Below are 8,767 nucleotides of genomic sequence, written 5' to 3'. Positions count from 1 at the left end.
AAGGCAGCGGAGCACAACAGACACTAGGATGGCAATTTGTAAATCAATGGATGTGTAACTGATGTGATTCTGCAATCTGTGTATGGGGTGAAGGTGGGAGTTCATAACCCACTTGAATCAAAGTGTCAAATATGATATGCCAAGAAATTTGTAACGTTTTGAACAACCCACAATAAAAAATTAAAAAAAAAAAAAGAGAGTGAAAGTAAAAGGACAAGCATTAAAAAATCTGATACAAATACATACATATCTACACCAGAAGCTATTACCATGAAAATATGTAGGGTCATTATTTGGGAAGTCAACAAGCGTCAAATCTCAATATCACTTGAATGTATCCATACATGGTCATGTGGTCATTCAGCAGAAAACTCAACAGCAATAAAAATAGAGAAAGCTCTGCTACAAATAGCAAAATGAGTAAACTCTAAGCACAATGTAGAGTCAAAGTAGATACAGCAAAAGAAGATACTGCATGATTTTACATAATGGTCAAATCTGACAAAATTTTTCTTTGGCAGCTGAAGTCTAAGGGGAGGATGGGCAGTGACTGAAGGAATGTGCAGCAGGTGACTTCTGGGAGCTGCTAATGTTCTCTGATGGTGCAAGGTAAGAAACTTCCCAGAGTTTTCATGCATTGTTATAGAGTGTTCTCTATGAATTGCAATAAATAATAATGCTCACTTAGAACTATTCCACTTAAAACCGCTTGGCAGGGCCTAAAGGATAAATGATCATTGAGAAGAATCATAGTTTATTATGGAACATCAGCTCTCCATGCTGTCTGCTCTTAGAGACATGCCACTCAAGTACCAGTCAGCCCTGACCTCTCTTACCTGAGCAGACCACAGAGGCTGTGTTTCTATGGGCACAGGCAGGAACACCCAGGGAATTCACAGGACAATTCCACAAGAAGGACTCAGACCCTGAGCAGTGGAATCTGTCTCTCCAGATCTCATCTCCTCCTTCCACAAAGTACTCTCCTTTCGGGGTGGAGATGGAGACTCCACAGCCCAGCTGACGCAGACAACATTGGCATTGGCCATATTCCAGTTGGAGGCACAGAGTGTTCTCCAGCTTCCAGAGGTCTTCATCTCCACTTGACCCTCACACAGAGAGCTGCCATTTTTCATGAGCTGAACATCTGTATATCCTGGTAGAAGACTGGGTTTTAGTAACATCCCACATTTTTCTTATCCACCTCAGAGTTACAGGGTGGTTAACATCCTGCTGGGATTCTCACCTGAGCAGAAACCTTGCACAGCCCCTCTGTGTGGGCAGCTTCCTCCAGGACAGAGCACTCTGAGGCAGAACCAGAGCTCAGGCTCCTGCCCCTCACACTGGAACTCTTCAGCCCAGACCTGTTCACCAGGCTCTCTGAAGGGCAGGTTCCCTAGGACAGATGCAGCCTGGCCACACCCCAGCTCTGCACAGATGACTTGGGCTGTGGGTAATGTGAAATTCCCACCAGATACTGGAATCCACTCTCCTCCAGAATTCACTTCCACTCGCCCAGAGCAATGTCCAACTCCTCCTTCTAAACGCACAAATCCTAAGGAAGAAATTAACTATTAAAATGAGTATCTTGTCTTGGAATTCATAGATACATGTCTCAGGCAATGATTGAGAGCTTTTCTTTACTCAGGGTGTGGGGAATGGATTCAACAGTTGGTATCAAAATGGGCATTTCAGGAGCAAATATTTGAAGACAAATTTAGGAGGAGGAATTTAAATGATGAGTTCTGAAAATATTATTGACTCAAATCTATCTCTATCTCCTTTTTTATAGGATCTATATCAATCTCTGAATTTGAAGTCACGTTTAAAAGACTAGGCTTAATTTTTAACATTTTATCCTCAAAAACTTTTACTTCACTAAAAAACCTCCAACTAGGTTGACATTTGTTAATGAATGAAAAAAATTCAAAATTTATCAAAAACTGACAATTCATATCTATTTCTCATTTATAGCTATATATGGATGAAGAAAGAGTCCGATAAATCTTGTGAGGCTGAGATGAAACAAGGTTATTTTTCTAAAATAATCAGGGTTCTTTACATTATATTTCCTATTATAGAAGACAAAAGGTGAGTTTAGATTTAAGATCAGAAGTTACAAAAAAGAGGTTACCAAGATTTTTAAGCATTTTTGTCTATTAAATTTTTTTTTCAAGGGATAATTTTGTTACTAATAAGTGGAGTTGGGAGAAGCCACTAGATAACCTATTGAAGCTCATCAGGAAGAGATTTCAAGTATGGGTTTAGACCTTTGGACAGGGTTTTGGCCACAGGTATGGAAAAGTAATGTTTATGTGATGAAAAAGTTCAGCAGGGCATTCTTGTTGAAAAAGAATATTGTAAGCCTTCAAAATGGAATAAATATCAAAAGAATTAATTTACTTTAGTAATTTTTCTTTACTTAAAGCATTATAATTAGAATATTCTCATTTATCTCTGGAACTGTTGTATTAACATCAAGTGTGGATTTGTGACGTTGTGATCACAAAGACTTTTAAATTTATATCATTATTACAGAGGAGTGATGACAATGTACCTTACTTGGAAAGTCACAGTGAAAGTACAAAGTTTCAAACTGAAATGAGTATACTTTCAGACGGTATGTTTTACGGAGTGTGAGACCTTCAGGGTGTCATAAAAAATCAGCTATCAATATTGGTGTCCAGTGAGAAGAACAATAAAGATCAGCCTCCAGAAGAGAAACCATCACTGCAGGCTCTCCCTGTGGATGCAGCCAGGTGTTGTTCTCTGTGGATTCTGGTTTCCATTCAGGACATCTCCACACTAGGGGTTAACACCACCACCACCACAACCACGTTGTGCATGATTGATTAAAGTTTTGGCTCAATTAGATACACAAAGTTGTCTTCAGAAGTATTACTTCTTTTTCATTTAATTGTATATGGTATATTTCTAGCTCCTGATATAAAATGTCTCAATTTAGGTAGAATACATTACTTTTGAGTTCTGAGACAATTTAGTGGAATATCTGATTGTAGTGTCCTCCAGTTTAAATGTTATGTGGGTCTGACTTTTTTAGGCACTGAATCCTGTTGCAATGTCAAATCTTCACAGGGAACTTTGTAATTTTAACTAATGAAAATTGGAAGCATTTCAAATAAAGAAATAGATCACCCAATGCAGGTTTTATATTTGCTCTTCTACTCTTAACATATCAGAGAGACCTAATCCAGTTACAAGCCTGGAAAGGTGAAGAGTAAAATTTCTACAGAACATGTACTCAGTCAACTGAGTATCTGTCATTTTTCTGAACATAGATCCTGAGGTGTTCAGAAAGCAGTGTTGTTGCAAACTCAACAATATTTTTATTCATATTTTAAATGATATTAATTATTTGTTGTTTTCTAGGCATTATTAATGAAATAACATATATACAGAAAACTCAAACTTTTTTTGATACTACTTGATTTAGAAATTAGAATCAGCTACCATCTACACAGAGGTGACCCCCACTTGTTATTCTCAGGGATTAAATTACTCTGTTGTATTTAATAAAATATAAATAGAACAGTCAAAGTGTGGTTCAGGTGCAGGTATATGTTGTTCTGAAAATCCAGATCCCCTCATTCCATAGATAGGTATGAATATGGTCTACATAGTTCTTCAGCAAAGTATGCATTTCTTATATCATAGTGGTTTAGAAATCCTCATTAGTACTATTGGAAAAAATACATATCAGTTTTGGTAAAATATCATTGGTCTAAAGGGATTTGGAAAAAAATGATTTCCCTACTCATTGTCATTACCAGATAGTTGAGGTAAATAGTACCACTATTTTATTGTCAACTGCTCTTTACAACTGGCTTACTTATACAAAATATATTCTCAAATAAATCTAAGGTGAGCTGGAAGCAGTGGCAAACACCTGTAATCCTAGTGTCTCAGGTTGTTGATGCAAGAGGACTGTGAGTTCAAAGCCAGCCTCAGCAACAGCAAGGCACTAAGCAACTCATTGACAGCCTTTCTCTAAATAATATATATATATATATATATATATATATATATATATATATATATGGGCTTAGGATGTGATTCAGTGTTTAAGAACCCCTGAGTTCAATGTATGGTATCTCTCCCCAAAACAAAAGACAAAAAAGTGCCATATTGAACCTATTCACTCAGTCTGAACAATCTATAGTCTCCAAATCCCAGAAGTCTGAATGTTGAGGTTGTGTCATCTGGGCCTCTAGTATATGAAAACATAGTTATCTATTATTTATTCAGAGTAGACCTTATTCTTGAATCATGAGGAAAAACTGAATCAAGGCTTAAATTTTATTGATGAGGACTAAATTTCCATTTATGGATCCACATGTCTCCTCATCCATCACTCCAAAATTCTACTATTCTCTGTAGGCATAGAACTGTGTCACCTGAGTACATGGGAATGTCTACATCAGCTGTTGGAAAGTAGAATATATCAGTGCTGCTGGAGAGCATTGCACAGCTCCCAGGGCAGTTAGATTTTGGGAGTCAAGTACAGAGAAAGGAAAAACTAGAACCAACCATTTTCTTCTATAGGCATTTCTCATTCAAAGGTAGTAGGAGAAACTCTGACAATCTCAGCATGTTTGCCTGATTTCTCTGGGACTATACAAGTATAATTTAGTTTGGGCCAACGAAGTGAAATCCTGTTAAATATCTTGAAATCTGGTATCATATTTAATGGATTGAAAGTAGAGTTTTTCTTTTAGATGATACTGGATATCTAACCACTTCCATCACTTTTACTTAAGGTGATCTACCCTAAATTAACTGCACAGAGGAAGCAAAATACCTTTCTGAAGGTTTCATAGGATGTGTATCTTAGCAGAGAAATAATAAAAAAAAAATCCAATAAATATTTGAGAGTTAAATGAATTTGAAAGTCAGAAGCTAAAAATAAGAAACCAGTGGGTGAGTCTAAGAACATGGTAGATTAGCACAAAATAAAAATAGTAAATGGAAGAACATGGGGAAATACAGAGTGAAGCACAGAAAGAAAAAAAGGATAGGAAACATGATGTGGAACTAAGAGACCTGGTGAGAGAAACTAACACTCCTAATACTCTACAAGTTTTAGGTACTTAAAGCTACTATTTTTGTTAAAAATTCATGTCTCTTTTAAGTTACATGTATCAGAAAAATCCATTTTAGTATAATTATACAAGCATGGAATATATATTATTGCAGTTAGAGTCACATTCTTATTGATATACATGATGGTGGGATTCACTGTGATGTTTTCTTATGTGCCCATGGGAAAATTATGTCAGATTCATTCCACTGTCTTTGCTTTTCCTATCTCTCTCCTTCCCTCTATCTCCCATTGTCTAATCTACTGCATTTCTATTTTTCCTCTCACTGCCACCTAACTAACCCCTTATTGTGGGTTAGCTTCCACAAATCAGAGAAAACATTTGAACTTTGGTTTTATAATGCTAGGTAGAAATCAGAAAATATGTGGGATATTTAATACACTCATTGTTTAATAATATAAATAAAATCTGTGATACTCTATCCATTGACTTGTGCAGTTCATTCCTCCTAGCCCCCAATCTGGGCTGACAGTGGTGAGTTAGTTGTCTATAAGCAATAGAATGTGGTGAAGCTAGCATGGCTTGACTTGGAAACCTAGCTAACAAAGACATGCCTCCTCCTCTTGACTTAGTAAGAAGTTTACTTTATGGGAAATCTACTCTGTAGACCATCACGTGGGAGAGAGCATTTGCACATGGTTCTGCCGGCAGCCTCAGTTGAACATGAAGCTACCAGCCATGTGAATGAACTATCCTGGATTCCCATCTTGGCCAAGACTTCAAATGACCTGAGTTCCAGAAGAAATACAAGTGCAACCTCATGAGAGACCCCAAGAGGCAACTGCCAAAGAGCCTTTGGCAAATTCATGATTCTGGAAATCATGAGAAAAATGAAATTTATTTTTATTTGAATAGTTATCTTGGGGGAAAAATTTATTAAGCAGCAATCCAGCCAAGATTACACTGAATCTCAGTAATCCTACCTTCCCTTGTGTGTTGTGGTACTATTTAGAATAGCTATGGTATGGAATCACCCCAACTGCTCACTGAAAGACAAATTCATAAAGTATAAGTGCTATATATATAGCCAAAAAGAAGAACAAAATCCTATCATTTTCAAAATGGAAAGAACTGGAAGACATTGTGTTTTGTTTAATAAGCCAGATACAGAAAAACAAAAACCCATGTCCTCTATCATATGTGCAAGCCAAAAGGAGTCCATCGAAAAATACAAAGGAGATTGCTACAAGGTGTAGGTCACATTTATAGCACTAGATATGTCCAATCTGGTATAAAAATTCTTGTGCATGAAGGTAAGAAAGATATGTATTTTGTGATAAATTCTCTAACATATATAGTCTAAATTTCTACTTTGGAAAAAAGTCAAAGCCCATTTTCATTTATGTAGAACAGACTCAAATATTGATTTACAAGGTCTCTTATTACTTACTTATTTTGCTTATTGCCATAGCTCAAAATGAGAACTTTTCATAAAATTATTGGCTTGTATTCTTCAAAAATATCCTGGGATACAAAGAAAAATTATAAGAGTTTCGTAGTAAGAAACATAATGTTATGTTGAACTGAATGCAGTACATTACTCTACATTTTTTACCATGAATAACATATTTAGTAAAATTAGTAAAAATCTGAACAAGACTAATACACTATGTAATTATGTTACATCAAGGTGGATTTATGAAATTTTGTAACAGCACTGTGGTTACATATGAAATTCTTGAAAATATTATAGGAGTAATGAGACACATTATCCACCTACTCTTAATTACTCATTCAGAAAGATTTGATAAATTTAGGCATAAATGGATCAAAGGAGATAATAAAATAAAATAGTTACATTTGGAAATCTGGTTTAAGATTACCTGGCAATTTTATACTATCCTTAAAACTTTTTTCATAATTACCAATTTAACATTAATAAATAAATTAAATGAAAGAAAGAAAAAAAGAAAAACCCCATACAAAAAATAAAACTGAAAATAATTTAAAGTTACTCCTATAATATTTCACCAAAAGAAACATTAACAGCCTCAAACACAAAAACACCTAGGACTAAATATTAAAAAGGCTATGTATGATCTTTGAGAGATATTAGAGATATACCTCATAAATCATTATCTCCATATTCATGTGTAGTCCAAATCCAATGTCAATCTAAATAACATCATGCTTTTCTTTGTAGTAAACATATAAAGTTGCTTCTAAAATGNAGGTGGGAGGGAAAGGGAGAGAGAAGGGAAATTGCATGGAAATGGAAGGAGACCCTCAGGGTTATACAAAATTACATACAAGAGGAAGTGAGGGGAAAGGGAAAAATAATACAAGGGGGAGAAATGAATGACAGTAGAGGGGGTAGAGAGAGAAGAGGGGAGGGGAGGGAAGGGGACGGGGGATAATAGAGGGTAGGAAAGGCAGCAGAATACAACAGACACTAGTATGGCAACATGTAAATCAATGGATGTGTAACTGATATGATTCTGCAATCTGTATACGGGGTAAAAATGGGAGTTCATAACCCACTTGAATCAAAGTGTGAAATATGATATGTCAAGAACTATGTAATGTTTTGAACAACCAACAATAAAAAATTAAAAAAATAAATAGACCATTAATATCTTTGAAGATTTGGGTCTTTAATTATATAAAAAAGCTTTCTTTTTCCTTTTGTTTCTATTTGCTTAAGGCTTACCTGTCTACTCTGTTTATTTTGAACTCTTCTCTATTATGTCATTTTAGAGATGTTGCTAGTGACAGATGAAATTTGCTTTGAACTAAATGAGTATTTGCTTTTTACTGGTGGTATTTAATCCTTTTCTGTAATAAAGGGTATGGTTCATCAAAAAAAAAAAAAAGGACAAGCATTAAAAAAATCTGATACAAATACATAAATATCTACACCAGAAGCTATTACCATGAAAATATGTAGGATCATTATTTGGGAAGTCAACAAGCTTTAAATCTCAATATCACTTGAATGTATCCATACATGGTCATGTGGTCATTCAGCAGAAAACTCAACAGCAATAAAAATAGAGAAAGCTCTGCTACAAATAGCAAAATGAGTAAACTCTAAGCACAATGTAGAGTCAAAGTAGATACAGCAAAAGAAGATACTGCATGATTTTACATAATGGTCAAATCTGACAAAATTTTTCTTTGGCAGCTGAAGTCTAAGGGGAGGATGGGCAGTGACTGAAGGAATGTGCAGCAGGTGACTTCTGGGAGCTGCTAATGTTCTCTGATGGTGCAAGGTAAGAAACTTCCCAGAGTTTTCATGCATTGTTATAGAGTGTTCTCTATGAATTGCAATAAATAATAATGCTCACTTAGAACTATTCCACTTAAAACCGCTTGGCAGGGCCTAAAGGATAAATGATCATTGAGAAGAATCATAGTTTATTATGGAACATCAGCTCTCCATGCTGTCTGCTCTTAGAGACATGCCACTCAAGTACCAGTCAGCCCTGACCTCTCTTACCTGAGCAGACCACAGAGGCTGTGTTTCCATTGGCACAGGCAGGAACACCCAGGGCAGTCACAGAACAATTCCACAAGAAGGACTCAGACCCTGAGCAGTGGAATCGTTGTTTCCAGATCTCATCTTTTCCTTCCACAAAGTATGCTCCCTTTGGGGTGGAGAGGGCAACCCCACAGCCCAGCTGACGGCAGACAACATTGGCATTGGCCAT

General features: G+C 36.0%; 1 pseudogene; it reads right to left on the bottom strand.

Annotated features, from left to right (window-relative positions):
* The window catches only part of LOC107154868, a 38,971-nt pseudogene extending 30,204 nt beyond the window's left edge, over positions 1–8,767 (bottom strand).

Source organism: Marmota marmota, unplaced genomic scaffold, assembly GCF_001458135.2.
Source record: "Marmota marmota marmota unplaced genomic scaffold, marMar, whole genome shotgun sequence".
NCBI lineage: Eukaryota > Metazoa > Chordata > Mammalia > Rodentia > Sciuridae > Marmota > Marmota marmota.
This window is presented reverse-complemented; position numbering and strand designations above follow the sequence as displayed.